The sequence below is a fragment of the Neolamprologus multifasciatus genome, chromosome 7 (genome assembly GCF_963576455.1).
Source record: "Neolamprologus multifasciatus chromosome 7, fNeoMul1.2, whole genome shotgun sequence".
Classification (NCBI taxonomy): domain Eukaryota; kingdom Metazoa; phylum Chordata; class Actinopteri; order Cichliformes; family Cichlidae; genus Neolamprologus; species Neolamprologus multifasciatus.
In genome coordinates this window covers 39,517,040-39,537,803 of record NC_140445.1, presented here as the reverse complement: position 1 = coordinate 39,537,803, position 20,764 = coordinate 39,517,040, and the positions used below count along the sequence as shown (strand labels likewise).

Here is a 20,764-nt window from a genome sequence, read left to right as displayed (position 1 = left end):
TACGACTCTGTTAGTGTGTGTGTGTGTGTGTGTGTGTGTGTTTACTGTGGAGTGTGTTGTTTAAAACACAGCTCGATGATAATCACTGTGAAATTAAACTCCAAGCTGTGTTAAAGACTTCTGACGTGGTGTCTGTGCTGCTGAGCAGCCTGTGAGGACAGCTGCAGATATCGGTGTGATCTGAGCCGGGTGACGCCGCCGCGGGGCCAGATTACCAGCCCGCTGTGCCCGGTGTCCTATTAAGCGCTCAGTGTGCCTCAAATAAAGCATGTGTCCTGTTGAAGGCTGCTGCTGGGAAATAAAAGTGCAGTAACATGACGCTGCTGCTCCTGAAATAGCCCAGAAACAGAGCTATGATGCGGCGTGCTGCCCGAGGACGGAGAGGGGAGGGAGGAGAAGAGCGTAAAGCCCCACACAGCAGTGGGTTTTGGTGCAGACCCCCCTCAGTAAATATAAGTTGTTGTGTTGTACCTCAGAGGCACTGCGTCAAACATTCGTTTGCCAGGAAAGCGGACGTAAGAGGCATTAAAGGTCTGCGGGAAACGTGAGTGCCCCACAGCAGATTTTAATGTTAGCGTTCTGCTCGGCAGAAAACATCCCGCGGCTTCAGTAACAGGAAGTTCAGGCACATACACGTGAGCCCGAACAGGATAAGGCGGGGCCAAGCATCAACCGCGGAGGCTGAGAAATGAAGCCGAAACCAGCAGAGCCTCAAAGATAACAGAGCAGAGATGTAACAACACGTTCTGCAGGCTCTCTGCTGAGGTTAGCATGCCTGTCCACCTTCATTATAACACTTCATCACTGAAGAGGTGACAATAACCACCGTGACCTCCAATCTGCCCTCAGTACACACTTTCTGTTGTGTGGCTTGGATGAAACTAACAGTAGAGAGCCGCTGAGGTTTGCTTTAGCCTAGCCAGACCTCCACTTCCACCACTTCCACAGTGTTATCATGCAGTGCAGATGTAGCCAAGATCCACTCTGAATCAATGTCTGATCATCAGTGGAGCAGCTCACACACTAATGACGAGGTCGAAGGTGTGATCATCAGCTCTACGTGTCCAAGGACGCGAAGCCCTGAATTACTGCTATCAGTGTGTGTGGATGGAGGACTGGATCAGAGAGGCAGATCTCTGATAAACAAAGAACCAGAATGACAGAGTTATCATCGGGCTCCCTGTGTGTGTCACTTCAGGTTCAGTCTCCACCTCTTCATCTCACTGTGCAAAGACATGCTGATGTGATCTAAGGTGTGTGTTTTCTGTGTATAATTCTGGCTCCTGATTGGCCAGTGGATTTATTATAAACCCCGACTGCCAGCAGAGTCGCCCAGGTGGATCTGACCGGTGGGTTTAACAAGCTGACCGTGAACCGTAACCTCAGTCTCCTAAATCCACCAAGGGATTACAGATGCATCTCATTATCTTCACTTCCTGTCTTCTCTCCACTATAAAAGCATTATTATTGAACCACCAAGTGCGAATGAGGCAGCAGCTCATCTTCCTGCTGCAGAGGTGAAAAGCTCCTGTTTGTGTGCAGAATGTGGTAGATATCATCATTATTACAAAATAACACAGTCAACACATTAAGAACAGGTGTCATTTTGATGTGAGTTTTATTTCTTAGTCTGACGTGGCCCTGACAAATTCATTATTCTATATTTAATCATGCGTATTCATTCTATTAGTAATTTTAGTTTATTTAATAGGAACTGAATATTAGGCTGAGTACTCATATTCAGACATTATAGCTATAAGGCAGTTTCAGTCTCAGTGTAGTCCACCATCCATGAGCCTCTGATGCTTTTGCTTTATTAACAAGCAGATCTCATCTTTCTGATTATTTCCAATTAATTTCTAACATGTGGATGTCAACCTGTCTGTCCTTTGAATTTTGTGGTTTAGTAACAATGCAGATGGATAAATACTCACGAGTAGCATGTTCATAAAAGATTCCAGGTTACTCCAGGTACTATAAAGGGTAGCTCAGTCACGATCCACACAGCGTCATGGGCACAGGCTAAAGAGTTAGAAGTCTCTAGCATCAAACAGGTGGATTTCATTGGCTGACGTGAGAGATCACATTGAGATATTTGCAGACAGAAACAACAAAGAGTCAGTTCTTCTTCATCGTGTCAGTGATTGGCTGTTGGTTCGGTCACTGATGTTTTTATTCAGATGACACAATAATTATAGTGCTTAAGTGCTGAAAAATGAAGCCAAAACCTGCAGTTCCTCTGATGACCACCAGAGGCTCCAGGAGTGAGTCAGTCCCAATGCCTGTAGAAAACATGGACGACACGACAGCACTTCCTCCCATTGTACAAAAATGAAGCCAAATTATTCTGCTTGTCACTACCCGATCCGTACCGGAAACCCGATTGGTACCACGCATGTGTGAAAGGTGTCTACTTCCAGTCGAAGCGTTTTACGATAGTTACAGGTCAGAGAATCTGTTAAGAATAACAAGTATCTCTTAAAATGTTTGCAATAATGAAGCATTTCAATATAATGTAGACAAAAACGAAAAATAAAAAGATAGTTACGGATCAGGACTCCCCGATCCGTACTGCGCATGTGCAGATTTTTTCTTCTTCTGTTTCATTTAATGGCAGTTTACTCCCCAGTGTACGAGGATACCGCCACCTGCTGACCGAGCGAATGAACCGTATTGTAAACTGAAGTAGCATCATTACAAATGCATGTTTAATTTGATTTAGTGAAAGTCGAGTGTGTTTATGCTTGTCTGTGCGAAGAGGATTGTTGGAATAGTGATGATGATGTCCGCTATCACTGTTGATTTTCAGTAAACACTTAATCTGGCTGATGAATCTTCCTGTGACACATTACTAAGTCAGTATTATTAAGTCTGTAATTCGGCGCCATTCTTCTTATTTTACGGCGCTGATGTTCAATTGGGGAACACTCTCTGTTGAGGAGAAAAGCATGAATTTGTTTGTATATGGATTATCCATTGTTTAAATGTCCCGGGCAGTCGAAAAGGAAGCAGAGCTGCTGAGAAATGCTAGGAGCTAACTGGGCGCTAACCGTGTCACTCAAATACATTAACTGTCGCAATGTTGGCAAATAGAGGAAGTGACGTAAGATTTGCGCATGTGTGGTACCGATCGGGTTTCCGGTACAGATCGGGTAGTGACACTGCTTATGGAGGCTGCCATCTTGCACTTTTGGAGCCAGAGTCTGCGCAGTAGTGACTTGAGGTGGAGCAACCGTGTCCCGCTCCCGCCTACACACCCACTGGATGTGACCGCAAACGCCTCCCTCTACACTTTTTACGTAGCCCAGCTGCTCCAGTTTATCTGCTAATGGGGTTACCACGACTCGTTCAACTAAGGTAAATACAACCACGTCACTGTTACAAAAAAGACACAGTTTATCATCTTATAGTTCTACAACATCTAAAATCACTCTGTTGTTAATTTGTTTGCTAGGTTAGCCGCTAGCATACACACTGTGTTGGAGGCTTGTTGCTAGCTAGTTAGTGATGTTACACACCTGTTACTCTAATAGTCTGTATTTTTGAAAGATTCAGCACTTCTTAGTTTTTGTTATCCATTTTTAGACAGCGATGAGATCAGTTGCACACTCCACAGAAGCCCAGAGTTACTGTTAATATCAGAAATGTGATGCTGTCCTTTGAGATTTTAACATAAGACTGTGAGTGTAATGGATCTAAAACTGTTTAAATCTTCAGAGCCCTCTACAGCCTGGTAACATGGAAACTTTAAAAACATCAGCAGAACGTTTCAGTAGTGTAGTCTAATTTGTTCATTTCATTTAATAATAGAGTCCATATTATATCAACAGCTACATTCACCCTGGAGATAAACTAGTGAGGGAGACCATCAGGACCAAGCTGGGTTTCCTGGATCCAGAGGTTTGGAGAAACTTCCTCCTTTTTTTTCATCACAGCTGTCCTGTGCCAGATGTTCTGTTGACCCACTGAGAGAGGTTTCATTTAAGAAAGACTGAAGCTTGTGGTGGGATCAAGGAGGACCTCATGATCTTCACCAGCAGCTCCCTCACAGGGAAATCTTCAGAGCTCCACCGTAGACCTGCCCAAGAAGATGGCTAAACTATGGTGGCTGGGAAGTGCAAATCGCAACAAATTAAAAAACTGCAACAAATTAAAAACCCGCAACAAATTAAAAAACCCCACAACAAATTTTAAAAAAAACCCCGCAACAAATTACAAAAACCCACAACAAATTGAAAAAAACCCACAACAAATTAAAAAAAAAACCCCGCAACAAATTACAAAAACCTACAACAAATTACAAAAACCCACAACAAATTACAAAAACCCACAACAAATTAAAAAAAACAAAAACGCATCAAATTACAAAAACCCACAACAAATTAAAAATCCTTGACGGAAAGGGATTGTCTGAAATACCGGAAGTGACACAACGATTAGGCTTTTGGAGCGTGATGTCACGAGAGGGGGCGTGGAAAGGATTTTTGGTTGAGGCGCCATGTTTCTGGGCCAAACAAATCGCTAGCGAAAGAGGAGCGAATGTACACGGATAACACCAGCTATGGTTTGTACTTGCTGTGCGGCCAGTTGTAAAGTTAGATCGCACGACCGGCAAGGGAATAAGGTTGAAAATGGTTTATCTTTTCATTCTTTCCCCACCTGGAAGCAACATGAGGCAGCTCATGTATCGGATGTTACCAAAAGAAGGCGTCTAGTCTGGATAGCAGCTGTGAGACGAGCTGATATCCAGTTCTCTTCCATCTCCAAATATCTGTTGGTGCTCCAGACATTTTCATTCCGGTAAGTTATAGATATGTTCATATCACTCTTTATCCGGTCTTTAAGTCTGACGTCACTAGCCGTGTCTGGGCTCAAACGCTGCTGCAGGTCCATAAATCTAAAGTCTTTCATCTGTAATAAATTGTTACCATGTGTAACAATTGAGTTTATCATCCAGGCAACCATGAAAACAAAACGGAATTTATGACATTTAACAGAGTTAGAAATTAGCAGGAAGTTAACTTGCTAGCTTCCATCTAAATGAGGGATTTTGGAAACAAATTCAAACGTACAGCTCTGCTATCACTTCCAACATAAATGAAGACAGAAAACTAAACAGCAATGACGTTTGTAGGGTACTGTGAGTAAAATGCTTTTGATTTTCTCTCGAACATTCAAATTAGTGCAATCATAAATTCATTTATGAGGGGCGCATCAAATCTGACTTTTTTGACCCTATGCGACCCATATCCAATCATAGTATGACAGTGTAAAAACAGCACAAATCCGATATTTTCAAATCTGATCTGGGTCACTTTCGTAAGTGGTACTGAATCCGATACATATCTGATGTTTTAGAAAGCAACTGCTGTTTGAACGGTCATGTCGCATTAAATCCGTCTTTTATGTCACTGACACAAAACATATGCCAATTATCAGCGCTGGAGAAGCGCCTGAGAAGACATTGAGAACACATGAGCGCTCCGTGTCCATTCCGTGTAGATGTTAGTGAAACTGTTGGGAAGACAATGTGAACATTTTATTTATACTTTATAATCTGCAGATTCTGACAGAAATCTGCATATCCTTTGAAGCACCGCTCCTCTCTAAAACAGCAATAAGGATAATTATTAGGCCATATATAAATAACAAAATAACTTAAAGCAAAATTGGAGAACGCAAAGTCTGAAACAAGTCTTTATATTAAGGGCCATCAGTCAAACAATACTGTTTGGTCTGGGTCTGAACAGGGCGTGTTGTGTGTGAGGTCTGCTTTTGCGCATGTGGACCACTTTGAGGGTTCACAAAGGAGCGCGTTTGCTGTCACATTTTATTTGTAAGGTGAACAAGCAGTCCATGGCAATGTGAACGTAGCCATAGTGAGTTCAGTGCACTGATGTGACATTGTCCTGAAGGATTTAGTTATTCTCAATGGTTAAAGAAATTGCACTCATGAATTCATATTTATTAGAAATAATCCTAATTACATATCTTGCTTCCATGTTTGTGTCCTGTGTCACAAAAAATATTTTTTTTTACTATAATACATTGATTAATGACCTGCAGAATCTCCTTATCATATTACGTGTCCATAATTGTCATCTAAAGTCAAACTTTATGCTTTCTCCATCTTGAAAGTAATTACATCCTTGCATTACATACTTTAGGTTCATTTTCTGAAGGCAGGTTTCTGAAAGAGAACAGGCAAATTTGGAATATAACATGCAGCGTTCTATAGATGGATACATAAAAAAATGAAAAATTACATGTATGTGCTAACTTTCTAAATACTTTGTTACATTTATGATAAATGGATTTGAAAGTAGATAAAACACATTTATGTCGGCCTTGGCTCACTAGAGTCTTTGTCTTTAAATTAACTTTGTATGTTTCAGGTACTGCACTCTCAAAGACTGAATGAACCAGCATTGCAGCCATGGGTCATTGTGAGCATCACAGGGAAGGTTAAAGCCGCCCACTGCACCTGTATGGCCGGAGTCGTGGAGACCTGCAGCCATATCACTGCTCTTCTGTTTAAAGTAGAAGCAACAGTGTGGGTCCGTGGCACAAGGACTGTTACAGATGAACCTGCATACTGGGTTTTGCCTGGTAATATGACCAAGATACAGTCAGTGGTTGGCCATGAGATAGACTTCTCCTCTTCAGCTGCCCAAAAACGGCTCTGGATCAAAACATAAACAGACCATCCATATAGAAAGGTAAAAGGAGCCGTCCCCAAAAACGAAGAATACCACCTGCTAATGTGGAGGAATTGTCACTGCTATTGGATACTTTGCTGGAACACAGTAAAGCTGTGGGTTGTGGGAATGACCCATAATGTTTTATATATGGGTCTAGATTTATGCTTGAAGTGCACTGCCATGTAAATAATTTGCATTTACTGAATATGTACTGACTGAGTCCCACTGTTCAAAAGTTGAATATAGAAACAAACTAATTTTTGCCTCTTTTTTTATTTTTTTTATTAAAACCACTTTATAGAACATCACATCAGTTACAATGTAGAATTCATGTCATTTATAGTTTATAAAAGACAAAATGTTTACACAAAATTATGACAGCATTTACACGATATCACCCACTACTAACATTATTTTATTTACTATCAATTACTTCAATTTATCTTTTGAAAAATTACCACTATTCATACAGCACAAGACTTAATATTTAACAGGAGCAAGTTTCATTTTTCCTTGCTTTTACTACCACACTGTTCACCAAAACGGCAGCAAACCTTCACCGTCTTATCCAGAAGGGTCACCTCTTCACCCTCACATGGAAGAAGTAATCTGATTGGCATGGTGGTTTGTTTGAAGTAGGTCCCTTGTGTAGCGCTGGAACCCAGTCCCGATGTTTCATCCATTTCATAAGGTTGGTTTGCCTGCAATAATGCCAAATAATTAGTAAGTCTATAAATAGAATGTTTTTTTCTAATTTGCTATGACCTCAGAGTGCATCGAAAATAAAACTAATAGGCTATCTGGTCTTTAAGTGATGGCGTGACGAATCCTGCTTCCGGGCCAACACAAAACCCATATTAAACGCAGACTACTTTAAAGTAGTCTGCGTTTAATATGGGTTTTGTGTTGTTAACATGTTTAATGTTTTGTATTGTCTTCTATTTAATCTCAAAAAGCTCCTAAAAGCAGTAAATGATCACTGTTGGCCTCCCTCTGCTTTTATCACCACTAATCATTTGAAAGCTCAGTTTTCAAAACCTTACGATGTAGCTACAGCCCAGCCCATGCAGCAGTATAAGAATGACTAATCCTATTCATCCTTGTGGATGAATTATCTCAGTTGTTCTCCTGGCTGAAGTTTGCTCCGTTTACAGCAACCTGCCATGAGATTATATTTGTTCCTGACCACCGAGAATCCTCACGATAACTTTTATCAAGTGGAAAAAAGTTAGCCTGTTTATATTATGCTCACATAGCTGTGTAACTAGCGGTCACGTAGCACATCGTTATATACCAGCTAGCCAACCTTCAGTAACCCTACAAACGTCACTGCTGTTTAGTTTTCTGTCTCCATTTATGTTGGAAGTGATAGCAGAGCTGTACGTTTGAATTTGTTTCCAAAATCCCTCATTTAGATGGAAGCTAGCGAGCTAACTTCCTGCTAATTTCTAACTCTGTTAAATGTCATAAATTCCGTTTTGTTTTCATGGTTGCCTGGATGATAAACTCAATTGTTACACATGGTAACAATTTATTACAGATGAAAGACTTTAGATTTATGGACCTGCAGCAGCGTTTGAGCCCAGACACGGCTAGTGACGTCAGACTTAAAGACCGGATAAAGAGTGATATGAACATATCTATAACTTACCGGAATGAAAATGTCTGGAGCACACCAACAGATATTTGGAGATGGAAGAGAACTGGATATCAGCTCGTCTCACAGCTGCTATCCAGACTAGACGCCTTCTTTTGGTAACATCCGATACATGAGCTGCCTCATGTTGCTTCCAGGTGGGGAAAGAATGAAAAGATAAACCATTTTCAACCTTATTCCCTTGCCGGTCGTGCGATCTAACTTTACAACTGGCCGCACAGCAAGTACAAACCATAGCTGGTGTTATCCATGTACTTTCGCTCCTCTTTTGCTAGCGCTTTGTTTGGCCCAGAAACATGGCGCCTCAACCAAAAATCCTTTCCACGCCCCCTCTCGTGACATCACGCTCCAAAAGCCTAATCGTTGTGTCACTTCCAGTATTTCAGACAATCCCTTTCCGTCAAGGATTTTTAATTTGTTGTGGGTTTTTGTAATTTGTTGTGGGTTTTTTTTAATTTGTTGCAGGTTTTTGTCATGGTCCTGGGTGGGTGACCCAGCACTTTAAGTTTATTATTATCATTTTTCTAGTTTATGCTGATTTTGTATTTGTTCTTAGGGTTTAAGTTGTTTGTTTCTATCATCCCTACCTGTGTCTCTCCTCTGTGTTCTGTTCGTGTCCCCAGTTGGTTGCGTAAAATAATCTGTGTGTTTCCTGTTTTACTTTGTAGGTTTGTGTCTCATTATGTCCATTAGTTCCAGCTGTGTCCCCGCCTGTCTGCCATTTCCTAATTACCTTGTGTGTGTATTTATACTGCGTTTCTGCCTGTGCTCCTCGTCGCGTCGTCTGTGTTCATTCCCTATGTTTCTCTACGTCTCCCTATTCTGCCGTCCTCATCTGCCAGCTCTGAGTTTCTCCCGCTGACCTTATGTTCCAGGTTTGTTTGTTTCACCCAGTTTAGGTTTATGTTCAGTCCTGCCCTCACTTCTGTTATTTTCACTGTAAATAAACCTCCACTCGCATCTCCATCACCGTCTGCATCTTGGGTCCTCATTTATTCATCACACGACTGCTGCCCCAGTCGTGACAGTACGACGCGACCACAAGATGGACACAGCAGCACTTAATCCGTCTACGGAGCTACGGGAGAATCTCATCGATGCCTCACAGGAGCTCATTGACCTGTGGCTGGAAAGCCAGGATGACGAGTCCCAGCGCGCTATAGAGAGGCGGCTACAGCGTCTGGTGACCGGTCTCCCATGGCTTTTGGGCTCGCTATACTCGTGGGAGCAGGAGTTTCTCCTTTTGGATTTAGGACTTCATCCCCCGTCAGCATTCACTTTCGAGCAGCCCGATGTGGTGAGTGAGTGGGATGCTTTGGCTCCCCCAGATTCCGGGACTTTATTTTCTGGGGCTATCCAGAGCGGGATGAGAGACAATATGTATAGCTTACCTACCTTCGTGGTAACGGACCCTTCCCAAGTGGGTGTCTATACACAGTCTGCTAAACCTAAAGACTGTGTCACTCCTTCCGAGCCTGGACTTTATTGCCACCCTCCAGCTCAGTTTTGTGTTCAGCCGTTAGCTCCCCAGTCAGTAGCACCGCCATTAGCCCCCCCAAGAGCACCATTTCCTGTTCAGCCACCATTTCAGTCAGCCACTCAGCTACCATCACCACTAGCATCACTGCAACCCATATTTCTCAGTCAGTAGCTCAGTTAATGGCTGAGTCACAATCTTCACTCGCTCCTCTACAGGAAGCTATGCCCATACACCCCTTAAAGGACTGTTTTCCCGCCGCTGTTCCTGAGCAGGGAGACACACTGTGTCACAATGGACCTGTTCCTCAAGCGCTGGCTACATTTGAAACTGCTACTCACTCCAGGGCTTCCCCAGAGGCTGGGTTACAACCCTCAGCTAACTCTGGACCCCTGGAGGCCAAGATGCCAGCTAGGGACTGCACCCGGCTGTCACTGCCTGAGCAGGGTCAGTGCTCTGCGCAGCTGCAGCCCTCTTTATGTGTGCCAGAGGCCCACGAGCCTGCTGGTTTTGTTTTGTGTGTGCCAGGGACACCCATGCCTACTGGTTTTGAGCCTGTTTTTGCTGGGGGGACCGAGGAGCCCGTCCGGCCTGCCCCGTCATCGGCAGCTTCCGCTGAGGGGTCTCGGGAACCACTTCAGCCTGCTGCTTTCGCTGGGGGGACCGGGGAGCCCATCCAGCTATCACCGTCGCCTGCAGCGCCACCACCTGCGGCTCCCCCGCCGTCGCCTGCAGCGCCACCACCTGCGGCTCCCCCGCCATCGCCTGCAACGCCACCACCTGCGGCTTCCACGCCGCCGCCTGCAGCGCCTTCGTCTCCGGCTTCCACGCCACCGCCTGCAGCGACATTCTCATCTGGTCCAGCTTCAGAGCCTTCAGCCTCGCCCGGTCCAGCTTCAGCTTCAGTTTCATCCACACTTGGTCCAGCGTCGGCATCAGCTTCATCCTCGCCTGGTCCATCCTCCGTGTCTGCTTCCTCACCTGGTCCAGCCTCCGTGTCTGCTTCCTCGCCTGGTCCAGCCTCCGTGTCTTCTGCTTCCTCGCCTGGTCCAGCCTCCGTGTCTTCTGCTTCCTCGCCTGGTCCAGCCTCCGTGTCTTCTGCTTCCTCGCCTGGTCCAGCCTCCGTGTCTTCTGCTTCCTCGCCTGGTCCAGCCTCCGTGTCTTCTGCTTCCTCGCCTGGTCCAGCCTCCGTGTCTTCTGCTTCCTCGCCTGGTCCAGCCTCCGTGTCTTCGCCCTCCTCGCCTGGTCCAGCCTCCGTGTCTTCGCCCTCCTCGCCTGCCGCAGTATCAGCTTCATCATCCTCGCCTGCCGCAGCAGCTTCTTCATTCTCATCATCACCTGTTGCTTCAGCTTCAGCTTCGCCTGGCCCGGCCTCTGCATCAGCTCCAGCCCCGCCTAGTCAGGCTTCAGCAGCAGCTTCTGCCTCATCCTTCTCCTCATCCTTGCCTGGTTCTGCTGCTGGCACGCCGCCAGCCGGTTCACGTCTGGCACCTCATCATCGCCGGCCGCTGGCTGGTCGTCATCACCATCGTGGACGCCCTCCTGAACAAGGTTGTCGCCGCCACCACCTTCCGCGTGGCCGGCCTCCGGACTTCTGTGGCCGCCGCCGCCGCCGCCTTTCGCGTGACTGGCCCCGGTCTCATTATGTCCATTAGTTCCAGCTGTGTCCCCGCCTGTCTGCCATTTCCTAATTACCTTGTGTGTGTATTTATACTGCGTTTCTGCCTGTGCTCCTCGTCGCGTCGTCTGTGTTCATTCCCTATGTTTCTCTATATCTCCCTGTTCTGCCGTCCTCATCTGCCAGCTCTGAGTTTCTCCCGCTGACCTTATGTTTCAGGTTTGTTTGTTAGTTTCACCCAGTTTAGGTTTATGTTCAGTCCTGCCCTCACTTCTGTTATTTTCACTGTAAATAAACCTCCACTCGCATCTCCATCACCGTCTGCATCTTGGGTCCTCATTTATTCATCACACGACTGCTGCCCCAGTCGTGACAGTTTTTTTTGTTTTGTTGTAGGTTTTTTTTTAATTTGTTGTGGGGTTTTTTAATTTGTTGCGGGTTTTTAATTTGTTGCATTTTTTTTAATTTTTGCGATTTGCACTTCCCAGCCACCGTACTAAACCCAGCATTTCATGAACACTGTGATGGAGACCTTTGCTTTGTGTAATGTTATAAATACCTGAATAATCCTCAGAGGCTCCAGACTTTTACATAAAGATATTAGAGTATACTCTGATATGAATAACTGATGAATAACCTTCATCAGGTTTTATGTAATATTGTCAGAGAAAATCTCATGTGATCTTCATGCAGCTGAGTACATCAAGTGTTTAAAACAGAAACTCTGCAGGTCTGAGATCAGCAGCTTTGAGCAAACCTAGGTCCTGTTAATGCTGATATATAGTGACACAGTTACACGGGTGATTAACCCTTTTGAATTTTTGTCTTTAACTTTATCAGTAAAACAGCTGCAGCTTTCACTGACAGCACATGTGGTACTTCAACCTTTGTACTGTCAGTTAATCTTGCAGTTAACATGTGAACATGTTGGATGATCTGTCTGCTGTCACTGGTTGGTGCTGAGGTCTGAATCTGAGGGCAGCTCCTGTAATCACAAAGAGACCAGAACCATCACAAACTGAAATATAAAGTTTCTCTCAAATCTGAAATAAAGCTGATCCTTCTGTCCCACACACTCAGGATCTGAAGTTCTTCTCTTACATTTTTTTCAGTTCTACAGTTTAATCCACAGTTACTGATTAATGAGGAGTTATTGAGGTACAAGCTTTTTTCTTCTTTTTTTTTTAAATTTGGTGTTACTGTCTTTACAGATGTGGCAAGAGACTGAAAACATGCTGTTGTTTGCACATATTTAATAATCAGCCCTTCACAGGAGCTGAAGCCTGTTGCTTTCACAGTATAATACTCATAATAAAAGTACAGTAACGGTAATTAGTGACTGAGCAGCCTGGGGTGTTTCTCTTTCTCTTTAGTCAGGGTAAATTCATTCACCTGCACAGATTAGCTAAACGAACCCTGACAGCTGAGTGCTCATTTTAGCTAGCTAGGTCTCGGGACCTAGCTAAGGACGGTAGTTACGGATTAGCTTACAAACACGTTTAACTTACGAAAAAGTGCAGCGGGGCCTCGGGTCCTTCTGTCGGGTAGTCCAGTTTACTGAAGAACACCTCAGGCTGTCAGGTTAAAACACTCGGTCGTGTTTTCGTAGCGTAAACGCTGGCCCTCCTCTCAGAGCCTACGCTCTATCTGCTATTCCCGAACAGAGATACGCAAGTTTCTCCGTGACCGCAGTTGCCAGTCAAAGCTGTTATGATGACGTTTCACCCCAATTTAATATCACCGCGGTAGGAATTAGAATCAAACTTATGGGAGAGGAGACCCTTTGGACATAAATCAGCGTGATGAGAACTATTGGAAACAAAAGAAAGAATCTTTGGAAAAAATGTATCTGAGGAGAATTAATTTATTTTAGTCTGACCCCAGTCAATTCAATTCAATTCAATTCAATTTATTTATATAGCGCCAAATCACAACAAATGTCGCCTCAAGGCGCTTCATAGATAAGTCCCATCCGCTAACATTGAGGACGCGTGGTTTATGACCTATACTGCAGCCAGACACCAGGGGGCGATAGAGATGTTTTAGCTTCATTTTTGGGGAGCTGTCGCGTCTTCCATGTTTTCTACAGTCATTGGTCAGTCCCTGCAGAGGCTAAGGCTAGTTTCCCTCTTGGGGGCACCACAGCAGCTTGCTCAGCATGTTTGACCTTGGCACAGATTTCTGCTGGACATCCTTCCAAATGAAGGACATGATCATCTCCAGTTGGAATCGAACCAGCAACCTTTCCTTTGCAAAGCTGATAGACTCCCATGTTAAACAGTGTATCTTCATCACCAACATGTTCATGTTTAACATGCTGTTGATGCAGAGTCTGCCCTATAACCTTTATATCTGCATTAAAAATGATGGAGACATATTCTCCTGCCGGGGGCTGTGCACTGTTTGTGTGCAATGAAGCGCTCTCAGTCAAACTTCAGGGTTGCTTCAGGTCCACGATGCACCATGGACATGTGATTTAAACAAACTCGTCCTGTGAGCTGAGGCAGGGACATGCTCTGATATAATCATTTATGTAAATCGTGAACACTGGCCGAGAGCTCATCAGCAGCAGCGTGAACATGCACGTCGGGCAACGTCTCCGACACAAACATCCTCCGGCACAGGAGGACGTACTGGCCTCATTGTTCCTGTGTCAGGGATCGGGCCTGAAGGTGACGCTGACAAGTGGTGCAACTCGGCACCTCCAAGCAAACATATTTAATCCTTAATGCGCTGCTGTCTTTGTATCGAACCCCAGGAAAACAGTAGCGAGCTGTGTGGTCTAAAGCAAGTTTACAGGAGCTGCTAAACGTAAGTGGCCATAGCAGCTAAATGGTGCAGAAAATAACAGAGTTATGTTTTTTGAACATCCACAGGTGCATTTCTGCAGTGTTTACATTGCCAGAGGCTTTCCTTTTTTTCTGCAGACTGCGAGAGAGAAGAAAGAAACCAAACTGAAGATGCACAGAGACAAATGGACAGCTGACCGTCTCCATATTTTTTTTTTTTTTTGGGGGGGGGGGGGGGGGGGGCTGAGCCTGAAGCCTCTACTCTCTCATCTCGTGTGCAGTCTTCAATGTTTAGGACGATCCTGTCCTAAACATCTGTACTTGGTTGCTCTGATTTTGCTCCCCTCACTTCTGCCTCTCTGTTTTTAAATATGAATGGGAACCAGAGCTGCTTTAAATATGAATTTTGATAACAGCGTTCATGTTTTTAAATGTGACATAGGTTTAAAGGAGTCGTCAGACGGCACTGATCATGTTCACAGCTGCACTTCAGACAGCATAAAAAAAGAAGAACGCTCCTCTGCTCTCACTGAATATAGTTCAGTCTCTGAGCATTTTCATTACGTTCAGTGACGCAAAGAGGAAATAAACATGTGGAGCAAAATCTGGTTGGGGTCCAGAGATGAGGCGGGACGGGCCGTCGTGGACAAATCAGGTCTTAATTTGGACAGACGAAGCGGTTAGTGTGCTTGTTGGAGCGCAGCGCTTCCAACTCTCCTGCTCCTCCCACTTGATTGCTTCCCTTTGCTCAGCTCTTATCCAGCAGATATGCATCGCGTGGGTGACGGATGCTCTTATTCTTTCTTCCACGACTGCAGATTTAGCTGATACTGGCACCTTTAAACACAGGCCCTTATCACAGAGATAACGCTGCTCTGAGAGCAGCAGGCGGCGCTTTGAATGTACAAAAAAATCTAGGGGAAACAGATTACACCTCCACAAAGTTAGAGTCGACAAAGCCATGGAGGTCTTTTTCTTCTTTTCCTTTCACGTCCTTTGTAGAAAATGTCACCTTTAAAGACAGCGGAGATGTTTACCTGTTGAGCAAATGCAGTGCTGCAGAACGCCGGCCTTGAAGTCTGCAGGCAGAAAAAACATGGAGCAGAACAAAGAATAGAAATGAAAGGAGAGCATGACTGTTCCACACATTTATCCACTTGGCTAATAACAATAAGTACAGCCCCCACCAACACCACTACAGCTTCCAAACTTCCTCGTTTCCCATGAATAATGGTGGAGATCAGCCCAGCGTGTCTGTATCAATAGAGGGGGATCTGGTACATCCACGCGCGCACACACACACACACACACACACACACCCGCAACACACAGACACATACTCTGGATTTATTCTCAAATTATTTTACCGGTGTCCTCACTGGGGTCCTCGATGTAGTGGAAGCCGCTGCAGCCTGCATGTGAGCGGTGTGAACAGTGGTTCATCTGCTTCAGACTCATGCAGCGACAGGAAGTCACATGGCAGGCAAAGCCAGGGCGTGACTCGTGTTCTCTGATTAAAAACGCAATTTACCGACGCACAAACATGCGGTGGGCATGACTTTAACATATTCAGAGCGTGGCTCGTGACTCCCAGTGTCTCAGTCTCATTCGCAGAGCTAACGTTAACATTGCTAAGAGCAGCAGGTGAGTACCTGTGTTGCTGCAGATGAGTTAGCCACAGCTCGTCCACCATGTTGACAGCTTTCTGTCACAAAGACAGAGGTGTGTAAGTATGTTAGTATGTTATGTTAGTAAAATATGAATGTTGTAACCAATGACTGTAGAAAACATGGATGATGCGACAGCTCCCCAAAAATGAAGTCAAAACGTCTCTATCGCCCCTTGGTGTCTGGCTGCAGTATAGGTCATAAACTGCGCCTCCTCCATGTTAGCGAATTCTCCTCAGATACATTTTTTCCAAAGATTCCTTCTTTTATTATCAATAGTTCTCATCACGCTGATTTATGTCCAAGGGGTCTCCTTCCCCATAAGTTTGATTCTAATTCCTAGCGGGGCGATGTTAAATTGGGGTGTAACATCATCATAGCAGCTTTGACTGACAGCTGCAGTCACGGAGAAACTTGTGTATCTCTGTTCGGGAACAGCAGATAGAGTGTAGGCTCTGAGGAGGGCCAGTGTTTACGTTACGAAAACACAGCCAAAACAGTGTTTTAACTAGTGATGTGCGATACCATTGATTTCCTTTCCGATCCGATACCAAGTAAAATTCAAGGTGGTATCGATGATACTGATCCGATACCCATACAATAAATAAAATAAGTTTTTGTGCAAAGTATCTTTTATTGTATCTCAAATTATAGCATCATAATGATTACAGGACATCAGATTACTTGTTCTTATCACTTAATAATGCAGAATTCATCATATAGAAATAAAAAAAATCTGAAGTTGTGCTCTATTTGAGCATGTTACCTGCCTGCAGCACTAATGGACTCCGTGAGGGACGTCTGTCTCGCCCTAGCAGCACCTGTCCCTGTCCACTCCTCCTCTTCAGTTCACCTCAACATACGCTCGTCATTTTCTGTGATATGATTTACTCTGAGATGTTTGACAAATTTGTGGTGTTGCCACAACACCTCACTTTCTTGCCACATGTATCGCAAACCACGTCTCGGCTGTTTGTGGATGTAAAATACGTCAGCACATGACTCCAATTATGCTCAGCCATTGTTGTGAGTGCGCACACCAAGCGGCTGCGACACATTTATACAGCCGTATTTCGCACATGACTGAAAGGTGGAAGAGGAAGTAGTTCCTTCCAATGTAGACAATCCGAATGATATGGTTTCTTTCCACTGTGTTCTTGTTAATGATAAACTACAAATTTACCCTAAATTACTAAAATATCGATATTTTAATGTGAGAATCGATTCCAGAACATAAATGACTGGTATCGGAGGAATCGATATTTCAGTATTGATCCGCAAATCACTAGTTTCAACCTGACAGCCTGAGGTGTCCTTCAGTAAACTGGACTACCTGACAGAAGGCAAGGCAAGTTTATTTATATTGCACAATTCAACAACAAGGTGATTCAAAGTGCTTTACAGAGACATTAAAAAACAAAAACAACACAAAGCATGATTTAAAATTGATTAAAAAAACAGTAGATAAAATCAGAACACTTGATAAAATCAGTGTTTTGATTAAATAGTTAAAATATAAGTTTTGAAATTTAAGCTTAAAAGTGTGGATTTGGTGCTTTATTCAAATGCAGCTGAGAATAGGTGAGTCTTCAACCTGGATTTAAATAAACTGAGTGGTTCAGCTGATCTGAGGCTTTCTGGGAGTTTGTTCCAGATATATGGAGCATAAAAGCTGAATGCAGCTTCTCCATGTCTGGTTCTGACTCTGGGAACTGATAAAAAACCGGATCCAGATGACCTGAGGGATCTGGAAGGCTCATACTGGGTCAGGAGGTCACTGATGTATTTTGGTCCTAAACCATTCAGAGCTTTATAGACCAGCATCAGAACTTTAAAGTCTATCCTCAAGGTTTATAAGCTAATCCGTAACTACCGTCCTTAGCTAGTTCCTGAGACCTAGCTAGCTAAAATGAGCACTCAGCTGTCGGGGAAACTTGTTTTTGTTCGTTCATTTAGCTAATCCTTGCAGGTGAATGAATTTACCCCGACTAAAGAAATCAAGAGAAACGTCCGGGCTGATAAGTCACTAATTACCGTTACTGTACTTTTATTACAAGTATTATACTGTAAATGCAACAGGCTGCACCCTGCTTCAGCTCCTGTACAGAGCTGATTATTACATATGTGCAAACAACAGCATGTTTTCAGTCTCCACATGTGTAAAGACAGTAACACCATTTTTTTAAGCTTGTACTTCAGTAACTCCTCATTAATCAGTAACTGTGGATTAAACTGTATAACTGAAAAAAAATGGTAAGAGAAAAGCTTCAGATCCCGAGTGTGTGGGACAGAAAAGGATCAGCTTTATTTCATATTTGAGAGAAACTTTATATTTCAGTTTGTGAGGATTCTGTTCTCTTTGTGATTACAGCAGCTGATTTTCTCTGACACAATTAAATAAAACCTGATGAAGGTCAAAGGTCGTCACTTGTATGTTGAACTACAAACTTGTCATCTGGAATTCTTTCACAGTTTTTTGCAGATAGTGTGTTATTTACCATGAAGTGATTCAGAGTTATTCATACCAGAGTAAACAGAGAGGATAATATATTTTTAAATATATAACTTTCTACAGGACTGAATATAATATCTTTATGTAAAAGTCTGGAGCCTCTGGGGAGTATCCGAGTATTTATAACATTACACAAAGCAAAGGTCTCATCACAGTGTTCATGAAATACTGGGTTTGTCCATCTTCTGAGATGGGCCTTCGGTGGAGCTCTGAAGATTTCCCTGTGAGGGAGCTGCTGGTGAAGATCATGAGTCCTGCTTGATCCCTGCGATAAGCTTCAGTCTTCCTGGTGTTTCTTAAATGAAGCCTCTCTCAGTGGGTCAACAGAACATCTGGCACTGGACAGCTGTGATGAAAGAATAGGAAGAAGTTTCTCCAAACCTCTGGACCCAGGAAACCCAGCTTGGTCCTGATGGTCTCCCTCACTAGTTTCTCTCCAGGTTTAATGTAGTTGTTGATATAATATGGACTCTATTATTAAATGAAAAGAACAAGTCACAATACACTACTGAAACGTTCTGCTGATGTTTTTAAAGTCTCCATGTTACCAGGCTGTAGAGGGCTCTGAAGATTTAAACAGTTTAGATCCATTACACTCACAGTCTTATGTTAAAATCTCAAAGGACAGCATTATATTTTGATATTAACAGTAACTCTGGGCCTCTGTGGAGTGTGCAGCTGATCTCATCACTGTCTAAAAATGGATAAAAACAAAAAAAAACAAACTAAGAAGTGCTGAATCCTTCAATAACACAGACTATTAGAGTAACAGGTGTGTAACATCACTAACTAGCTAGCAACAAGCCCCCAACACATTGCGTATGCTAGCGGCTAATCTAGCAAACGAATTAACAACAGAGTGATTTTAGATGTTGTAGAACTATAAGATGATAAGCTTTGTGTCTTTTTTTATAACAGTGACATGGTTGTATTGACCTTAATTAAACGAGTCATCAGTCGCGGTAAACCAGCTCAAAACTGGAGCAGCCGGGCTAGTAAAAGTGTAGGGGGGCGTGTTTGCGGTCACGTCCAGCGGGTGTGTGGGCGGGAGCGTTACACAGTCGCTCCACTTCAGGTCACTACTGCGCAGACTCTGGCTCCAAAAATGCAAGATGGCAGCCTCCACAAGCGGGGTATTTTGGCTTCATTTTTGCACAATGGTAGGAGGCGGTGTCGCGTCGTCCATGTTTTCTACAGTCGTTGGTTGTAACTGGTGTTAGCGAAGGCACTAGTGCTGATGTCTCTTCAATAAGACACTAAAATGTTGCTCATCAACACCAAAAGTACAATTATTTTCTCCTACACTACACAGGACACACCTAAAACCCACTGCTGCCCCTTGGTAGGCTTCCAGATGAGGGGTATCCATACAGAGAAAGAACTGAGGATGAACTGAGGGAGTGCACTGAGGGTGCCCTGGATATTAACAGGTGGATGATTTTCCTTCCTCCATTTTTTTATTCTTAACACCAGGCAGACAGAAGGAGTTAAAAGCTTTCATTTATGAGCTGCTCCACAAACACTCTTTGAAATCAGTTGCTTTTATGGAGCGCTTGGCTGCTAAAGCTCAAAGGAGTGGTGTTTCTGAGCTGGTGGAGACCAAAACCAGAGCTAAAACCATCTTAGACATAAACTCAGTTACTGCAGATCTAAAGCTGTAAAGAATACCCACAGCATGTGCTTTCACCCTGTTTGTGCCGGCACAGGTCTGTGGCTCACAGCGCTGGCTTCAGACAGGGAAGGCAGGTGACCTCCTGAGGCTCGCGGCCTGTCTCATTAACACCTGAGTGATTCCACTGGCCTTGGACTCGGAGAGGCACAGAGACGGGACGCTGAGCAGTGATCACAGCTCCCCTCCAGGCTCTGCATCGTCTCCTGGCTCCTGCTTTTATTACGTTTCAGCACGGAGCATTTTATTTTTAGCTGCTCCCACCGTAGACATCTCATGCACACACACACACACACACACATATACAAATATACATATACAAACTTGCACGCACACATATACACACGCACACATGCACAATCACGCACAGACACACATACACACACGCTGCATACATTACAGATGCTGAGTTTGCAGGGCTGTCCAGGGTTTCATGTTGTTCAAAGCTTCCCCGCAGGGCGCTCTGTGTGACACAGGAGGAAGTTTAATTAAAAGCTTTAAGCTTTAAGGATCCTGACAAACTAGTAAAGACAGTTCAGCTGCGTTTACATTTACAGCGATCAGACATGTGGATGGCGAGGTTTCTTAGTTTTTCTTTTTTTCTTCTTCTGCATTCTGCACCAGCATCCTCTGCGTTTCCTGCTCTATCAGGGACACTCCAGTGATCTGTACAA

At 44.0% G+C, this 20,764-nt stretch overlaps 2 long non-coding RNA genes across 2 annotated transcripts in view; one reads left to right on the top strand and one right to left on the bottom strand.

Annotated features, from left to right (window-relative positions):
• Positions 1-18,394, top strand: part of LOC146514855 (uncharacterized) — a 133,847-nt gene extending 115,453 nt beyond the window's left edge. The window contains exon 2 of the long non-coding RNA XR_014875417.1: positions 18,330-18,394. This is a non-coding gene — a long non-coding RNA (uncharacterized LOC146514855). The remainder of the gene's footprint in view (positions 1-18,329) is intronic.
• On the bottom strand, positions 6,922-10,480 carry LOC146514856 (uncharacterized). Its single transcript, XR_014875418.1, has 2 exons — positions 8,353-10,480; positions 6,922-7,402 (listed from the first exon to the last, which is right to left on the bottom strand). It is a non-coding gene; the product is annotated as an uncharacterized LOC146514856 (long non-coding RNA).
• Positions 18,395-20,764: the final 2,370 nt, after the last annotated feature.